At 42.0% G+C, this 20616-nt stretch overlaps 1 long non-coding RNA gene across 1 annotated transcript in view; it reads left to right on the top strand.

The window, feature by feature from the left end:
* LOC135110024 (uncharacterized) overlaps nucleotides 1–18171 on the top strand; it is a 35251-nt gene extending 17080 nt beyond the window's left edge. The window contains exons 2-3 of the long non-coding RNA XR_010273038.1: nucleotides 7201–7347; nucleotides 17227–18171. This is a non-coding gene — a long non-coding RNA (uncharacterized LOC135110024). The remainder of the gene's footprint in view (nucleotides 1–7200; nucleotides 7348–17226) is intronic.
* The last annotated feature ends 2445 nt before the right edge of the window (nucleotides 18172–20616 follow it).

Here is a 20616-nt window from a genome sequence, read left to right as displayed (position 1 = left end):
GTGAGTCTGTTGTGGTACCAAGAGCTCTTGTCCGCTGCAGTGTGGCTGGTGAGTTGTGTTGGTTATGTAACGCTGAGGGGATGGTGTCCTGAGGGGACAGTGTCGGGGTGAGAGGCGGCCATTTTGTGGTTGGTGCCGCGGTGGTGTTGTGGTGTTATTGGTGTCCTTGGGGAAGGTGTTGTGGCGTTACAGGTGATCTATGGTGATGTTGGTGATGTCTTGTGAGGTTTGAGGAGGTAAAATACGGGAATTGTTATTTGGGGACGCGGTGACAGCGTCTGGGGAAATTCCCGCAGCTGGGGAAAATATTTCAGCGGCCTTTGAAGGAGTAGAAGGGTTTTATTGGTTTGTGAAGTGACGGGAATGTCAGGTATTGATGTGCATAGCCTCTGAGCAATAAGGGAGGCGATATAAGAGCCTCAGTAAAAGGGGGAATCTATGGTGAGTGAGTGAGTGGGATTTATCCTGTGTTGGTCTAGGCTAGAAATTTGTTCCCTAATTTCCTTTAATGTGTACTACCTCAATTTGTTTGTGAGTTAACATTATTAGTAGTATATCCTGTTATTATATAGAATAACTGTGTTTTCCTCCCCAACATTGATGAGGCAGTGAGGTGATTTCTGGCGTGCTGTGCCGAGGTGAGGGTTTGTGAGAGGGTTTGATAGCTGGCGATTTCTGATAGGTCGGCTAGGTACTCGAGGCCTTTAAAAATCCAGACCTTTAGAACTTTCTGGGATCAGTGTGCCGTCCACTTTCTTGGAAAGATAACAGGGATCGTGACACGTATTGGGGCTTTGTGAATGAGCGTGGGCGACGGGTGCAGAACACAGGTCTGTGTGTGTTGGTGGCGACCACCCTTCTGCCGTTAGGAGTGTGGCGAGCACCACAACACCTGACCACCACAAGGGTTTCATTATGGCACTAACCATAGGTCACCAGCTTTTAGTGTAAACACCCTCACGACTCACTCTCCCACCTGCTCCTCCTCTTCTCTCTCACCTTCACTCCTTCACTTCTTCCTTCTCATCTTCACTCCTTCACTTCCTCCCCTTCCTTCCCCGCCTCCTCTATCCTCTCATCTTCACTCCTTCATCTTCTCATCTTCACTCTTTCACTTCCTCCCCCGCAAGCGGTAACAGCAGTGCTACTAAGGGACTACAAGTCAGGAGCCGTGATGGTCTGAACTCTGCATTTCCTGACAAACGTATGAATTGCTCTTTGTGAGTGAAGTGAGAAAGCATCTGCAGGAGGTAACTCAGCCCTTCAAAGGATACTTTCACCATGGAGAGGTTACTGTGGCACTGAAACGAACACGGAATCAGTTTCTCTTCAACAGTGATTCCGCTGATGGCAGTGATGTCTTGAAAGATTATTTTGCTGAGCTGCAGGCGGGTGACACAATGTGAATGGAATTTGAGTCATTGCAGCCAGGAACCCTTTGTAGCATTACATATTGTCATGATCACTCACTATTGTTGCTGTGTTTGTAATTATGTTGTTATTTTATTAGATAATATTATGTGTATGTGTGTGTGTGTGTGTGTGTGTGTGTGTGTGTGTGTGTGTGTGTGTGTGTTTGTGTTGTGTTGTGTTGTGTTGTGTGTTGTGTGTTGTGTTGTGTTGTGTTGTGTGTGATGAAAGATGATCCTCTCTCCCCAAAGAGGTCCTCTTCCGTGTGTGTGTTGTGTTGTGTTGTGTTGTGTGTTGTGTTGTGTTGTGCTGTGTGTGATGAAAGATGATCCTCTCCCCCCAAAGAGGTCCTCTTCCGTGTGTGTGTTGTGTTGTGTTGTGTTGTGTGTTGTGTTGTGTGTTGTGTTGTGTTGTGTTGTGTTGTGTGTGATGAAAGAAGCTCCTTTCTCCCCAAAAAGGTTCTCTTCCGTGTGTTGTGTTGTTTTGTGTTGTGTTAGTGTAAGTAAAGCGATGATACAACGATGATTACATGATGCAATGCGTCCCACGATGATAATACACGATGATAATACACGATGATAATACACGATGCGTCCCACGATGATAATACACGATGATAATACACGATGGGTTCCTCGATGATAATACACGATGATAATACACGATGCGTTCAACGATGATAATACACGATGATAATACACGATGATAATACACGATACGTTCCACGATGATAATACACGATGATAATACACGATGCGTTCCACGATGATAATACACGATGATAATACACGATGATAATACACGATACGTTCCACGATGATAATACACGATGATAATACACGATGCGTTCAACGATGATAATACACGATGCGTTCCACGATGATAATACACGATGATAATACACGATACGTTCCACGATGATAATACACGATGATAATACACGATGATAATACACGATGATAATACACGATGCGTTCAACGATGATAATACACGATGCGTTCCACGATGATAATACACGATGATAATACACGATGATAATACACGATACGTTCCACGATGATAATACACGATGATAATACACGATGCGTTCAACGATGATAATACACGATGATAATACACGATGCGTTCCACGATGATAATACACGATGATAATACACGATGCGTTCCACGATGATAATACACGATGATAATACACGATGATAATACACGATGCGTTCCACGATGATAATACACGATGATAATACACGATGATAATACACGATACGTTCCACGATGATAATACACGATGATAATACACGATGCGTTCCACGATGATAATACACGATGATAATACACGATGCGTTCCACGATGATAATACACGATGATAATACACGATGCGTTCCACGATGATAATACACGATGATAATACACAATGATGATACACGATGCGTTCCACGATGATAATACACGATGCGTTCCACAATGATGATACACGATGCGTTCCACAATGATGATACACGATGCGTTCCACAATGATGATACACAGTACATAGAGGCGAACCCTTCTCTCCTTCAGGGTCCATTTAAATCCAATGGGCAATGGCGTGGACGCTTGCAGCCCCTCACAGTGAACGCGAGGTCATGGTGACCAAGAGCCACCCACCATTCGCCGGACACTGCCATGGAGGAAGCACAGTCCTCCCCTAAAGGGCTCCTGGGCTGGCAGTATTTGCCGTAGGGTGTGTGGTGGCGTCTCCTTGGGCTGTCAGGGGCTGCAAGTGACGCTAACAATTTCGTAGGTGGAGCAGAAGAGGAGGCTGGCGTGGACCTTGGGCCCAGATCCAGCCAGCTCCAGTCGGCCGCCTGCTCCTCCACCGCGTCCACCAAGTCTTTCTCCGGCCTGAATAAATTTGGTCCCAAGTTTCCGAAAGTGATTTAATTTTACAGCGAAAAGAAAATTGCCGACTTGCGATGAAAAATGAGTTGGGTTGACGCGAGTCGAGGAATCAGTTTGCCAGCGAGGCGAGGTGGGAACCTTTTGCTGTGAGCGCCTCGGGTGTTGCCTCTGTGTTTGTTGCCCTCAAATGTGCGTGTGTCTGTGAGGCAATCATTCATTAAGGCAGTGAGCTCTGCCTGCCTGTTCTGCCCTCTTCAAGCGAGTTAGCATTAGAGAAAACATGAAGGATGTTGTGTGTGACTGTCAAATGTGATCCAGCAGGTCTCACACTTTGAGATCAATCTCTTGGTCTTCAAAGGAGGAACCGCCTGGAAACACCGCCTGTATCTTTCTCTGCACCAGTCTTCCTAGCATTTAACTTTTCATTAGTGTTCATTGTTTTGATGTAGCAATTCGAATTCCTTTTATTTTCAAATTCCACTACGTAACGTGTAGTGCTTCAGCTTAACAAACCCACGGATAGATATACTATAGTTTATCTTACACAAGGGATCGTTTTCTGTCTCATCACAAAAAAAAACTGAGCAATTTCAGGATATACTGACATATTATGAACTCAGTGTACCAATCATTACGCCAAGTGGCTGATGATAAGTACTTACTACTACTACTACTACTACTACTACTACTACTACTACTACTACTACTACTACTGCTACAAGTAGTGCTAGCAGTGTTATGGACACTGAAGACTTAGACGTATTGTAAAGTCTCGAATGCCATTAAATGGCAATAAAAAAAAAGAGGTTACATAAATTTGCGACTTGGTACAAGTTCGATAATTTTCATTACGAGGTATATTGTTGTTATTAATATTATTAGTAGTAGCAGCAGTATTAACAATCCCTTTGGCTAAAAGCAGTCACAGTGGAATAAAGTGAGTATTTCCCTTTGCTTATGCAATCAGCGGTTCACACATCGCCCACATAATATATACGCCTTCCTGCAGCCTCCCTCGTGTTCCCACGTGTCCATGTCTGTCCGTCTCTGTGCTGCTTCACATTCCTTCCTTCACTGTCATCTATGGTGGTTTTATCACTATGCAACTCTTTATAGAGAGGTTAATTATTGATGGAAGGCGACTGATGAGAGAAGGTGTCAGCAATGCAACAATGGAAGCACCACGCACATCGAGAAATTGCTTAACATTCAAATCTCTGAAGCTCAAAACTCTGCGAGAGCCCAATGGTTGTGCTCTACACCGCTGGATGGGAAATTGTTTTCATTCTTTTGTGTACATCATTGCCCTAATGACTGATATCACAACATGTAAAAGTCATTGTAAAATTAGCTAAACATCGGTAAACATTTAACTGGACAAATAAAAGTCTATAGTAAGAGAGCATAGAGTAACACAAAGGTAAAGCACGAAATTAAAGTGCAAATACAGATAAATAAAATTTTAGTAAAATTTAATAAAACGTTGTCATAAGCCATAGTAAAACCAAGATTATTGTGAAAAAAAAAAATAAATAAATAAATTACATAAAAAGTACTATCATATTTAATGACAGTGTCTTGAGGCAGCTATGACAGCAAGTGTCTGCCACCGAGAAATATGCACAGTGTTATATTAGTGTTGGTCATTAATCCATTCTTGAGAAAATATTCTTTTGCCTTAACAAGAATGGTTTGGTCTTCTTTAATGATATTCTCTAGGTGTGCTGTAGCACACCTAGAGAAGAAACTGAGTGTCATTCGCGTACTGAACTAAAATACAGTCACTGGTGCACTTAGCCATGTCATTAACATGTATAGTGGACAGTACAAGATAACGCCCCTAAAGGCGCCACGTACGGACCGGTACAGACTCAGTGCGATTCCCACCATGGTGCGAGCCATCAATCAATAGTCTCTTCTAGATTTGACTTACCTTTAGGATTAATGTCAAGTATTTCCCCACTCCCAATGTACATTTTCAGTTTGTTGACTGCCTAAAGAATAAACCGTTTATTATTATTATTATTTTTTTTTTTGTACTGGTCCAAGGGTGGAGCCTTGAGGGACACCGAAATGGACATTTACTTTAGCAGGTGTTGCCCTTTGCAGTTTGACTGACAGAGTCATATTGTATTAATAGTTGTTGAAGGAGTCTATGTTGAGGTGAGAACACTTTGCCAGGAGGTTATCATGGCTGACACTGTCCAATGCCTTAGACAAATCACACAGCATCAACAATGACACTCTCTTGTGGTCAATATTATTGTAAATATTATCTGTTATAATAGTTAGCGCAGACTCAGTTGAGAGATGAAGTCTAAAACCATACTGGCTGTTAAAAATGTATTTGTTATCCTCTAAAAATTATAAAAGTTGTTGACATACAATTTTTTTCAAATATTTTGGAGAGCACCAGTAAAAAAAAAAAAAAAAAATAAAAGAACATAAGAAATAAGGGAAGCTGCAAGAAGCGGCCAGGCTTACACGTGGCAGTCCCTGTATGAAATATACCTATCTATTTCCATCTGTTATCCCCATCCATAAACCTGTCTAATCTTCTCTTAAAGCTCTCTAGTGTCCTAGCACTAACTACATGATTACTGAGTCCGTTCCACTCATCTACCACTCTATTTGAGAACCAATTTCCTCCTATCTTTTTCCTAAACCTAAATTTTTCAAGCTTGAACCCGTTATTTCTTGTTCTGTCCTGGTTGCTGATCCTAATAATTTTGCTTACATCTCCCTTGTTATAACCCTTATACCACTTAAAGACTTCTATCAGGTCTCTTAACCTGCGTCTCTCTAAAGAATGTAAATTTAACAACTTCAATCTCGCCTCGCAAGGAATACTCCTCATCCCCTGTATCCTTTTAGTCATTCTCCTCTGTACTGATTCTAATAGACCTATATCTTTCCTGTAATGTGGGGACCAGAACTGCACAGCGTAGTCTAGATGAGGTCTGACCAGCGCCAAGTATAACTTTAATATTACTTCCGGCCTTCTACTTTTAAGACTCCTAAAAATTAATCTTAGTACCCTATTTGCCCTGTTTCTGGCTTCTATGCATTGTTTTCTTAGACGGAGTTCAGAGCTAACTATAACTCCTAAATCTTTCTCGTACCCTGTACCTACCAGAGTTTGGTTGTTTAATGTGTACCTATTGTGTGGGTTTCCTCTACCTACGCTAAGTACTTTGCATTTATTGATATTAAATTGCATTTGCCATCTGTCCGTCCATTCATTCATTTTATCTAAATCTGCCTGCAAGGCGATGGCATCCGATTCTGAACTAATTAATCTACCTATCTTTGTGTCATCCGCAAAAGGAACAGGACGATAATTGTTTGAATCATTAAAATCACCTTTCTTTAGCAGAGGAACGACACATGCGTTTTTCCAAGCCTGAGGAAATACTCCGGTAACATTTGAGCCATTTATGACGCATGGCAGGTATGATGCAATAGAATATAAGGCATCCTTGATAAATTTGAGCAAAATTCCATCTGAGCCCACAGAACGTGTTTGGTTAAGACTTTTTACTGTTAATATGAGTGTGTTGGTATCTACTGGCTTGGGTCTGAATTTTTCAGTCACACTACTGCACTTTACAAAGAGAAGGGTCCAGGGGGAGCACTGATTGCTCTGTACTGTCTGCTGCGTTGTCATATGCTGTCTTTCCTACATTGGCAAAGAAATTATTAAATTATTCTGCTTTTTGAAAGACATTATGAAGTTCATATTTTTCTCGAGCTGCTTTTCTTGCCGGGAACTAATTATTTTATCACATTCCATATGGCCGATGAATTTTATTTGCTCTTATTAGACTTTTTAAGATAATATATTTTCTTTTTTTTAGCAGCACCAGTAAGAGACTTTATTTCTTTCTTTTCATTCGTGTATTGTTTTTGCAGACAAATATTGTGTCTGGCTCTCCTCGGCTTGTTGCGGGTGTCGTCACGCTGCCTCACTGCTACACGCAAACCCTCAGTGAGCCAAGGCGCTGCAGGTCTGCTTGCTGCCTTAGTTACTAAAGGAGCACACGCATCCAGACAACTCATGTAATTAGTATTAAAATATCAAGTTGTAGATCAACGTGGCCTGTGGTCAGTATTTGATCAAAATGATGGGGTTCTGGCACGAGTAGCTCACAAAGCGTCCTTGTTATATTTACCAAGGTGACCAAAAGATTTTAGTTCATGCTCTCTCCATCTTCTTGATATTTATTGTAATGCCAATTAGGTCATGATCAGGTGCTGGCCCGGGAACAACAGAGGTGGCCAAAACACTTTCTGGTTTATTAGTGATGATCACATCCAGCACTGTGGCTGTGCTTGACGTCATCCTAGTGGGCTCCTTTATCATTGGTGTGAGTCTGCTATTTCTGATAATACCATCAATTTTGTTTTTCTTAGAAAATAAATCATCATTAAAATCACATCAACATATAAAGCCATTTGTTACATACAGACATTTGTTTCAACACATCTTGGACATATTCAGAAGAGGAAGCTGTGGCCTTGGGGTGTCTTGAAACACAACCTATAATAAAAGCTGGCAACTTACTGCACTGTACACTCGTCCATAAGTCCTGGACACCGGGTTGCTTAGGAGTAGGTAGTTTTATCACACTTACCTTCAGTTGCTTGCTTACATATATGCAGACTCCTCCTCCACGTCCACCACCTCACCTGTGTGTTGTAAAGTTAAATGTTCATCAGGAATTTCATTACGAAGCCACGTCTCGGTAACACAACAAATCGATATTTCTTTCGTGTACAAGATGCTTAATGTCATCAAGGTTTGATTGCAAAGACTGGCTGTTTGTATGTTAGATAGTTATGAAATCGTTTTTAATATCAAACACATCGGCAGCATCTTCCCAGCCACATCCCTAACCGCTGTAGTAACTACATTGGCGAGATTTGTGTCCAAGTGTATGGCATCCTTCACACCTCAGCCTGTGGTCGTGTCTACACGTCAACAGTTTGAGGTTGAATTCACCGATATTGTGGCATCCTGGTTTCTTCTGATTATGCTGCTGCATATTTGTGGATGTAAAGATTCTTCGGCAGTGTGTGCTGTGCGTATTGTGTAGTGAAAATGTTGCTTAGGAGTGTGTTTCCCTGAGTGTATTTGGTGTGTGTGCTCCTGTCACGAGCCGTGTGCCAGTAAATCTAGAGGATGGCAGGCTCGGACACACAAAATGCTTCAACTTAAAACACTAGGAACCCCAACAACGATATATAATATATATATATATATATATATATATATATATATATATATATATATATATATATATATATATATATATATATATATATATATATATATATATATATATATATATATATATATATATATGTATGTATGTATGTATATTATATATATATATATATATATATATATATATATATATATATATATATATATATATATATATATATATATATATATATATATATATATATGTATGTATGTATGTATATTATATATATATATATATATATATATATATATATATATATATATATATATATATATATATATATATATATATATATATATATATATATATATATATATATATATATATATATATATATATATATATATATATATATATACAGTTGTAATTTACGTAAATCCTTATGAACGTGTTGTTTCTCGTTACTTAGAAGACATGGACGCACACCCACCCACCCACTCACACCAACGCGAACTCACCCACCCATCTTGGCATACACACACACACACACACACACACACACACACACACACACACCGTCCAGCCCTCAATCCTTCGTCAGGAAAGCTTATCTTCACAACCTAGATATAAAGGTGTGTTGGTTCTCGAGGATGAGTGGATTAAGCGTGACTCAAGCCATCGGGCGCCTCACGAAGAGACAAGCAGCGATTCGTCTGGCTGAGGAGACTAGACGGCAGCTCTCTGGCTTGAAATGCTGCGTCACAACGTCCAAGGAGGCTGCAATCAACATGTCAACGTTCATCATGTCACTTTTTTTTTTTTTTAGGTTAGAAGTTTGAAATTTTAAATGCCTAAAATGAAAATTACTAGATATGTTTTATATACATTATGATCTTTATAACTATAGCTATAACTATAACTATAACTATATATAACTATATAACTATATATATTGTCATGTTATTGGCCGAGTTTACCTTGAATGGGATCACGTTTTCTTAGTGTCCCCGTGTTCCGGTTACCTGCCATTCAGACATTATCCTTATTATTGTTATAAGTAGTGTAAGGCTTATTTACCCATTTTATATCATGTAGTATTATTCTCTTCATAATTTAAGTTCTCTATATCTTTATATGTATAAGGAAGGGAGTATAATTGAGGTGAAATACGTTGAAAACGAGGGGAGCTTGAGTGGGCAACAACACATTCCAAGGAGGGGAAAAATCAGAGCGCCTTAGGTCGTGAGGAAAGGTGGAGGGAAGGCGTCTCTCAGGGGAGGATTTTGGTGTGGATTGGTGATGGAGTGAGCTTGTGGAGGTATTAGTGGTGTAGCGGTATAACCTTGATATCCAGGATCAGGTTAGTGAGTCTTTTGTGGTACCAAGAGCTCTTGTCCGCTGAAATTCGGTTGTTGAGTTGTGCCGGTGACGCTGTTGGGAGGGGTCATAGGTCAAACTGGCAGCCATTTTGTGAGTGGAGGTTGTGGTGTTAACCTTGGAAGTTGGTGTTGTGGTGTACTGGTGATTTTGGGGACGATGTTATGGTGTTATGGGTAATCTTTGGTGATAATGGTAATATTTTGTGAGGTTTGAGGAGGTAAATCTCTTGTGAGGTTTGAGGAGGTGAAATTCGGGAATTATTGTCTGGGGACGCGGAAATGGCGTCCGGGTAAATTCCTGCGGTTGAGGGGAAACATTTCTGTGACTGGTGGAGGTGTAAACGGGTTCTGGTGACGTGGGAAGTGACGAGAACGTCATGTAGTAACGTGTGCTACCTCATGTTGTTTGTGAATTATTATTAGTATTAATATATGTGCTTGTAACATGGAATAATCGTGTTTTCTACCCCCCCCCAACAACAATCTGGTATTAGAGGTGATTCCAGGTGTGCTGAGTCAAGGTAAAGGTGGAGTAAGAGATAATTCTGACGATTTCGGATAGGTCGGGTAGGCACTCGAAGCCTTTAAAAATCCAGACCTTTAAAACTTTCCGGGATCAGTGTAACGTCCACTTTCTTGGAGAGATAACCGGTATCGTACGATCGCAGGTAAGTAGGCGATCGTGACAGAATATGGGGGCCCGTCCGGGATTTTTGAACATTTGTGGGGTGTAACGAGTGTTACATGGTGATTGTTGTTGGGAGGAATTTACCTGTGTGAAATATTTCTTAAAAACTGTGCATTTATTGTGGTGAATATTTGGAGGAATATTTTGTGAATATTTTGTGGAGTGTGGTGGTTGTAATCATGGCCGCTAGACGTGTTGAGATGTTCCTTCTGTCGAGAAGTGTGCATGATCTGTACACACTAACCAAGGAGGAATTGTGTTCAGTGGCTGAGAGGTTTCAAGTGGAGTTGAAATCCAAGAAAAAGGAGGAAATGCAGGCGGAGTTAAAAAATGCTCTTGTGGAGAGGAGCTGGTTTGAAAATGATGGTGGTGAAAGTGAGGATAATGATGAGGAGAGTGTAGAGGAAGGTGCTGGGGTCAGTGAGATAAACCTGGGTGCTTTTGGTGGAACAGATGGCCTTTCTAGTAGTGAAAAATTTGAGTTAATGAAACTTCAAATACAGATGCAGAAGGAACAGAAACAGCAAGAGATGGAGTTAAAGAGGGAGCAAATACAGATGCAAAAGGAGATTGAGATAGAAAAAATTAGAGCAGAAAGTAAAAATAAAGTGAACGGGACCAGGGTAGGAAATGGTGCTCAAGGCAACGGGGATTTAGAGAGAAGGGCCATCAGTATGCCTAACTTTGTGGAAGGGGAGGAAGAAAACTTCTTTTTTCAATTTGAAAAAGCTGCAAAGATGATGGGATGGGATGAAAATGATTGGGCAATAATAGTCCAGTCTAAATTTGAGGGAAGGGCCCGAGCGGTATATGTGAATTTGAGTGAGCAAGAGGCGCGTGATTATGAAGTGGTAAAGGAAGCGGTGTTGGGATCAACCCTTCTATGTCCGGATGTGTACCGGGAAAGGTTCCGCAGGACGACAAAACGCCCAGGTGATACTTATCTCGGGATGGCTCGAGAGGTTATCCTTAAACTGGATCGGTGGCTGAAGGCCGAGGAAGCCACTACGCTTGAAGAGGTAAAAGGAGTTATACAGATGGAACAATTTATGAGCCAAATGCCCCTCAGTGTAAGATGTGAGCTCGCATCACACGACGTGAAAGACGTGATGGAAGCCGGACGCAGAGCTGACAAGTACTGTGCGGTCCGTGGGATGAACGGAGATGAACACCATGAAGGGAGAAAGCCATTCTCCAGCAGAAATGATGGTCATCAGAGATATAAGAATGACAGTCAGATGAGCTCGACATCAGTCCACAGATCAAACCAGCCCCGCCCTAACAACTATAGTTTTCCCCACACTTACACCATGCCCCCGCCAGCCGACCACAACATGAGGTCTGCGCCCTATGGGAGTAGGCCCAGGAGCACTACCTATTACCAGAAGGGTAGTGGGGATGAAGGTGCAGTTAAGTGCCTTGGATGTGGAAGTAGCGGGCATAGGAAGTTCCAGTGTCCGAAGGGACGGCCGAAGCCAGTGGGAGCAGTTGCCGCCCAAAGAGACCTGATAAAGTATGTGGAGAATATGAATGCAGAGATACAAGAGGAGCCGCCGAAAGATGAGGGCTTTGAGCACTTCACCAGTAAGGGCACAGTGAAAGTGGAGGGAAGTCCAGAGAAGGTGATCAGAATCCTTCGGGATACGGGAGCTAACCAGAGCCTGATCTTAAGTAGTGTACTCCCATGGAATGAGGAGACCAGCACTGGCAGAGAGGTCTCATGCAAGGGTGCAGGAGGCAAGTTCAGTATTCCCCTGCACAAAGTTTGGCTGGACTGTGGATACGTCACTGGAGAGGTGACGGTGGGAGTGAAGGAGGCACTGCCCGTAGATGGAGTGGATATGCTGGTTGGGAACGACCTGGCTGGAGGTCGAGTTATCCCTAAACTTCAGATGGTAGACAATCCTCTGATAGGGATGACGGAAACCACCACTCCAGCAGCAGTCCCTCACTCAACAGATGGGGAAGCAGAGGTGCCTGAATTGTTCCCAGTCTGCGCAGTGACCCGAGCGATGGCCCGGAAAGAACGCATGGACGCCGAGGGAGCAACGCAGGAGGACGAAGGCCTGGGCGTTCTGTTTGAGGAACCTGATGAAAAAGGAACTAACCCGGAGTGCGCGAGTGGTGGACCGGTTGTAGGTCAGGTGGGGCCCAACCTTGATTTTCTGGTAGAAAAGAACGAGTTGATAAAAGCTCAGGAGAGTGATGAAAGCTTGAAGTCTGCTTGGAATGAGGCTAACAGGCTGGGTGAGCTTGACAATGAGTACGTGGGCTACTACGTGAATAACGGGGTATTAATGAGAAGTTGGAGGCCCCTGACAGCCCCAACCTCCGATCACTGGATGGTGAAAAGGCAGATTGTGGTGCCATGGGTGTATAGGAAGAAAATTTTGGAGATGGCACACGAAGGTAATCTGGCAGGACACCTGGGGGTCAGAAAAACCCTAGGAAAGATCCTGTGTCATTTTTACTGGCCTAGAGTGAGGGGTGATGTGAAAGAGTTTTGTAAAACTTGTGGTTTGTGTCAGAAGGTGGGCAAGCCGAACCAGGTGATTCGCCCTGCCCCCCTTCACCCTATACCTGTGGTCGAGGAACCATTCAGTAAGGTGGTGATAGACTGTGTAGGTCCTTTACCAAGGACCCGGAGGGGGAACCAGTACTTGCTGACTATTATGTGTATGTCATCCAGGTTTCCTGAGGCCATTCCCCTCAGGAGTATAAACTCTAAAAACATTGTGAGGGAACTGGTGAAATTTTTCTCCTGGGTGGGAATCCCTAAGGTGTTGCAGTCAGACCAGGGAAGTAATTTCACTTCTCGTGCGTTCAAGGAAATCCTAAGGGGTCTAAAGATTGAACAGAGACTGTCGAGTGCTTATCACCCTCAGTCTCAGGGTTGTGTAGAAAGATTTCACCAAACTCTCAAAAACACTCTCAGGATGTATTGTGAGGAGATGAGTGTTCAGTGGGATGAGGCATTGCCACTAGCCTTATTCGCGTTAAGGGACAGTGTGCAGGAGTCAACTGGTTTCAGCCCATTTGAGTTAGTGTATGGCCATGAGGTGAACGGTCCTTTAAGGATGGTGAAAGAAAAATGGTTAGGAGTAGAGGAGCCTCATACTGTGGTGAAATATGTATCTGATTTCAAGGACAGATTGATGAGAGCTAGGGAAATTGCTCGGGAAAATCTGAAAAATAGTCAGAGTGAAATGAAAGGCTGGTATGACAAGAAGGCGAGGGCCAGATCTTTCCAGCCTGGGGACAAGGTCTTGGTTCTTTTCCCATTGCAGGGTGATCCTTTCAAAGCCAGGTTCAGCGGGCCTTGGGAGATTGAGAGAAAAATGAGTGATGTAAATTACATTGTAAAAACTCCAGGGAGGAAGAAAAAGAACCAGTTGTGTCATGTAAACATGCTGAAGCCATTTCACGAAAGGGACAGAGAAAATGGAGATGATGTAGTAGGAGGAGTAAGAGCTGTGAGTGTTGTAAATGTAACCACTGAGGCGGAGGAGAAGTGGTCTGAAGTGAAATTGAGCAGGTGTGAAGGGATGGTGCTAGAGAACTCAGCTGTGTTAGGGAATTTAAATGATAAACTGTGGCACATGGAGCTGGAGAAGAGGGAGAGGATTAGGGAGATAATTGAAAGGTTCAGTTCTTTGTTCCCTGATGCACCTAGAAAAACTAATGTGGTGGTGCACGATGTGGATGTTGGGGAGGCTGAACCCATCAAACAGCATCCCTACAGAGTTAACCCGCAGAAAAGAGAGATCATGAGAAAAGAAGTAGAGTATATGCTGGAACACGACTTGATTGAGCCCAGTGAGAGCCCATGGAGCTCGCCATGTGTACTGGTGCCCAAGCCTGGTCAAGAGAGTTTCCGTTTCTGTACGGACTATAGGAAGGTTAACATGGTGACAAAACCTGATGCTTACCCTATCCCTAGAGTTGATGACTGTATAGATCATGTGGGAAGTGCCAACTTCATAACAAAAATTGACTTGTTAAAGGGATATTGGCAAGTAGGACTCACTGAGAGGGCAAAAGCCATATCAGCTTTTGTCACCATGGATGGATTATACCAGTACAAAGTTCTTCCGTTTGGGATGAAGAACAGTGGGAGTTCTTTTCAGAGGTTAATGAACAGAGTACTGAAGGGCTTGAAGGGATGTTCTGTGTACATAGATGACATATTGTTGTACACTGAGAGTTGGGAAGAACATGTGCAGCTGCTGGAGGAAGTATTCAGGAGGCTGGATGATGCCAACCTTACTGTCAACTTAGCAAAAAGTAATTTCGTGCAAGCTGACGTGGAGTACTTAGGCTTCAAGGTTGGGAAAGGTGAAGTGAGAACCGTGGAAGCCAAGGTGAAGGACATTGTAAATCTCCCTCCACCCACCAATAGGAAGGAGATACTGAGATTCTTAGGGGCCAGTGGATATTACAGGCGATTTTGTAAGAATTTCTCTGATGTTGCCATGCCCCTGACCAAGTTGCTGAATAAGAAGTCAAAATTTTGTTGGGATAAGCTTTGTGAGGAAGCTTTTGTGGAGATTAAGAAAATGTTAGTCAGTGCCCCGGTGCTGCGCATGCCTGATTATGAAAAACCATTTGTATTGTACGTGGATGCCAGTCAGAATGGTGTGGGTGGTGTGTTAATGCAAGAACATGAGGGAATGGAGCACCCCATAGGCTATTATTCTAAGAAGTTGTTACCATATCAAAGGGCTTACAGCACTATTGAGAAAGAGGCTTTGGGCCTAGTGCTGAGTTTGAGTCATTTTGAAGTGTACGTCAAAGGGACGGGACAGCCTGTGCAGGTCTTCACCGACCACAATCCACTCATATTCTTGCATAAAATGAAAAACTCCAATCAGAGGCTGATGAGGTGGTGCCTGGTCTTACAGGACTATAACTTAGAGATTCACCATGTGAAAGGCAGTGAGAATATTATTGCCGATGCCTTGTCCCGCGCACCGCCTAGTCGTGAGGCATCCTAATCAGGTGCCTCACGCCTCTTTTGGGAAGGGGATGTCATGTTATTGGCCGAGTTTACCTTGAATGGGATCACGTTTTCTTAGTGTCCCCGTGTTCCGGTTACCTGCCATTCAGACATTATCCTTATTATTGTTATAAGTAGTGTAAGGCTTATTTACCCATTTTATATCATGTAGTATTATTCTCTTCATAATTTAAGTTCTCTATATCTTTATATGTATAAGGAAGGGAGTATAATTGAGGTGAAATACGTTGAAAACGAGGGGAGCTTGAGTGGGCAACAACACATTCCAAGGAGGGGAAAAATCAGAGCGCCTTAGGTCGTGAGGAAAGGTGGAGGGAAGGCGTCTCTCAGGGGAGGATTTTGGTGTGGATTGGTGATGGAGTGAGCTTGTGGAGGTATTAGTGGTGTAGCGGTATAACCTTGATATCCAGGATCAGGTTAGTGAGTCTTTTGTGGTACCAAGAGCTCTTGTCCGCTGAAATTCGGTTGTTGAGTTGTGCCGGTGACGCTGTTGGGAGGGGTCATAGGTCAAACTGGCAGCCATTTTGTGAGTGGAGGTTGTGGTGTTAACCTTGGAAGTTGGTGTTGTGGTGTACTGGTGATTTTGGGGACGATGTTATGGTGTTATGGGTAATCTTTGGTGATAATGGTAATATTTTGTGAGGTTTGAGGAGGTAAATCTCTTGTGAGGTTTGAGGAGGTGAAATTCGGGAATTATTGTCTGGGGACGCGGAAATGGCGTCCGGGTAAATTCCTGCGGTTGAGGGGAAACATTTCTGTGACTGGTGGAGGTGTAAACGGGTTCTGGTGACGTGGGAAGTGACGAGAACGTCATGTAGTAACGTGTGCTACCTCATGTTGTTTGTGAATTATTATTAGTATTAATATATGTGCTTGTAACATGGAATAATCGTGTTTTCTACCCCCCCCCAACAACAATCTGGTATTAGAGGTGATTCCAGGTGTGCTGAGTCAAGGTAAAGGTGGAGTAAGAGATAATTCTGACGATTTCGGATAGGTCGGGTAGGCACTCGAAGCCTTTAAAAATCCAGACCTTTAAAACTTTCCGGGATCAGTGTAACGTCCACTTTCTTGGAGAGATAACCGGTATCGTACGATCGCAGGTAAGTAGGCGATCGTGACAATATATATATATATATATATATATATATATATATATATATATATATATATATATATATATATATATATATATATATATATATATATATATATATATATATATTTATTTATTTATTCAATATTATAGTGACAAGAAAATATCTTGAAATGAAATGTACAATGTGTTCCTTTCGTAACGTAAATATTCAACATGCATAGAAAAATCTAAAGATGAAATGATTTTGCAATATCTGAGGATTTCACTAATGTTTTGTTGGTAGCCTTGTAGTTGTTCAATGACAGAACAAAACGAGAAACTCACAAATAAGTTAATCAGTAACTGCCAGGAGGAGAGTGTTGAGAATGAGGGTCTTGCATGTCAGGCTGCGATCATTGCTGTCCGTAACAGTCCAGACGTTAGTAATGCCATATTCATTAAGGCGGCAGGTGGGGAGGTGTGGTTATGAATGTGCTTCCCTGCACGGCTGTTGGCTGGAAGCTTACGGTGCAGTGCCGCAAACCTAAGGGGGTTCTCCATTGCAGCATCAACCCGACCTGAGCCGACTGTGGGAGTGACAAATGGTTCCCTGGACGCCGTGTGTCACCGGATTGCAGGCGAGCGTCAGGCGGACCATGAGTCGGGACGCTGGCAAGTCCGTTGACCAGAACCTGACCAGGAAAATTCAAGAAGCGTGGCCTTGACCTTGCTCAGCAGTTGTGCCCTCACCTGACCTACGTTATGTTGCTCTGCGTTCATTGTTTCTGGCAAAGTGAGTTAGTGCAGCCGTGCCTTCAGTGTGTCACCATAATTTGCAAGCAGTCGATTTCCTGCTCTACTTTACCAGGTGGTATTTGTTTTGAAAGAGAGTTGAGAAGTGGATTATGTCATGCTCTCAACCTAAATTTTATACTTCTTTATTCATAACTGCATCAACAGACCACCTGGGAAAAGTAATGCTTTGTGCCTCTGTTTGTTTTCATTTCACGACACGGCAGGAAGGGAGAGCACGACCACAGAGCAAAGAATTCAAGAGATACCTCTTTCTATTCTGGGAAAATAGGATGCGTATTTCTGGTCGTCCTTCAGAGAAGCTAATGTTATACATGCGTATGCCATTTAAATTCAGCGAAGAAATTTGAGAAATACTTCTGGAAAATGTTTTAACGAGCTCCTATCGTTAAATCTTCATAAGAAACGTTTGCACCATAAAGTAACGAAATTTTAAGCCTCACATCCAGCATCAGAGACCATAAGAGCCACAGCAAGGTGTATTCGAGGAACAGTGTTAAGATGTGTATAAACAAAGTAAAATATACGTAGTGCTGACAGGCATCACAGAAAAGAAAACTTGTAATAACATTTCAAAGGAAAAACTTTTAACCAGTACAGTGTTGCGCTTTGTCAGAGATAGTGGTCTTGTCAGGCTGCATTTCTTTTTCCTAAGCTTCTTATTTACCCCGTAAAATGACAGAAAAGGGAAAATAACAAGTCGATTCATATATATATATATATATATATATATATATATATATATATATATATATATATATATATATATATATATATATATATATATATATATATATATATATATATATATATATATATATATATATATATATATATATATATATATATATATATATATATATATATATATATATATATATATATATATATATTATTCCCATGGTATGAATGCAAGTGTGGCTACCAAGCGATTTTGATTCCAGGATTATTTCCCTCCTCAGAGCCCACGATATCAGACTTGGGAAGCGGAATTTTACTTTTATATTTTTTTAAAGCTTTCAATCTCACCTCTACATATACTTTCACAGCCTTACAGTATGTGCAATAAATCAGTACGTCTTTACATTATAAATACCTATAAATAAACGAGAACTGTACGTTCAGGTAAAAGGTTGGATGTACATCTGGCAACACCTTACGTCTCAAGGCCATGGCTGCTACGTACACCCGCAATTATCAAAGAATATAACATACTATGAATTTTGTGACTTACAGTTTTCCTTTCTGGTTACTCTGAAGTCTCATTTCCTATTTACTATGCCTTACTGATTATAGATTTGAGGAATAATTTCTACTTACAACCTCGCAACATAGGTGGAAATACAGAAGCAGGCAGGGAGTTCCAGAGTTTACCAGAGAAAGGGATGAATGATTGAGAATACTAGTTAACTCTTGCATTTGAGAGGTGGACAGAATAGGAGTGAGAGAATGAAGAAAGTCTTGTGCAGCGAGGCCGAGGGAGGAGGGTAGACATGCAGTTAGCAAGATCAGAAGAGCAGTTGGCATGGAAATAGCGGTAGAAGATAACAAGAGATGCAACATTGCGGCGATGAAAAAGAAGCTGAAGACAGTCAGTTAGAGAGGAGGAGTTGATAAGACGAAAAGCTTTTGATTCCACTCTGTCTAAAAGAGCGGTGTGAATGGAACCCCCCAATAAATGTGAAGCATAGCCTTTACATGGACGGATAAGGCCCCTGTACACAGCAGCTTGGGGGTAGGGGGTGAGAAAAAAAAGAAAAAAAAAAACTGGCGGAGAAGACCCAGAACGCCTAATTTCATAGAAGCTGTTTTACCTAGAGATGAGATGTGAAGGACAAACCAAGAATGTTCAGTGTAGAAGAGGGGGACAGTTGAGTGTCGCTGCAGAAGAGGGGATAGTTGTCTGAAAGCTTGTGTCGAGTTGATAGATGGAGGTATTGAGTTTTTGATGCACTGAACAATACTAAGTGTGCTCTGCCCTAATTAGAAATTTTAGAGAGATCAGAGGTCAGGCGTTCTGTGGTTTCGTTTCATGAACTGAAGGGTTGGATGTCTATGAGAAGACGTAGAAAAGTGCAGGGTGGTATCATCAGCGTAGGAGTGGATAGGACAAGAAGTCTGGTTTAGAAGATAATTGATGAATAATAGGAAGAGAGTGGGTGACAGGACAGAACCCTGAGGAGCACCACTGTTAATACATTTAGGAAAAAAAACAGTGACCGTCTACCATAGCAGCAATAGAACGGTCAGAAAGGAAACTTGAGATGAAGTTACAGAGAGAACGATAAAAGCCGTAGGAGGATAGTTTGGAAATGAAAGCTTTGTGCCATATTCTGTCAAAAGCTTTTGCTATGTCTAAGGCAACAGCAAACGTTTCACCAAAATCTCTAAACGAGGATGACCAAGACTCAGTAAGGAAAGCTAGAAGATCACCAGTAGAGCGGCCTTGACGGAACCCATACTGACGACCAGACAGAAGGTTGTAAAGTGATAGATGTTTAAGAATCTTCCTGTTGATGATAAATTAAAAAGTTTAGAAAGGCAGGAAATTAAAGCAACAGGGCATTAGTTTGAGGGCTTAGAACGGTCATCCTTTTTTGGGAACAGGCTGAATGTAGGCAAACTTCCAGCAAGAAGGAAAGGTAGATGTTGACAGACAGAGTTGAAAGAGTTTGACTATTCAAGGTGCAAGCACGGAGGCACAGTTTCTGAGAACGATAGGAGGGACCCCATCAGGTCCATAAGCCTTTCGAGGGTTTAGGCTAGCCAGGGCATGGAAAACATCATTGTGAAGAATTTTAATAGGTAGCATGAAGTAGTCAGAGGGTGGAGGAAAGGGAGGAACAAACTCTGAATCGTCCAAGGTAGAGTTTTTAGCAAAGGTTTGAGCGAAGACTTGACATGGTCCCTGGCAGAAATATAAAGCGCATGAGATTCTGGTGATTGAGGGATCAAGTACCTTTAGTGGGCTGCCTCTCCATCATGTATAGCCCGAGAAAAGTCTTGCAAGGTTTAGAAGGTTTAGGTTGAGAAAAAGAGTGAGGAATGTACGCCTCCATGCCAGACACTGTCACTTTTGTTATGCTCTCAGCATAACGGTAATGTCGAGGGTTAACCTTTCGTAGTCAGTCTCAGTATTGCTT

The sequence above is a fragment of the Scylla paramamosain genome, chromosome 19 (genome assembly GCF_035594125.1).
Source record: "Scylla paramamosain isolate STU-SP2022 chromosome 19, ASM3559412v1, whole genome shotgun sequence".
In the NCBI taxonomy this organism is placed as follows: domain Eukaryota; kingdom Metazoa; phylum Arthropoda; class Malacostraca; order Decapoda; family Portunidae; genus Scylla; species Scylla paramamosain.
The sequence above is the reverse complement of the archived record's forward strand: the minus strand, read 5'-3'. Positions and strand labels throughout refer to the sequence as shown.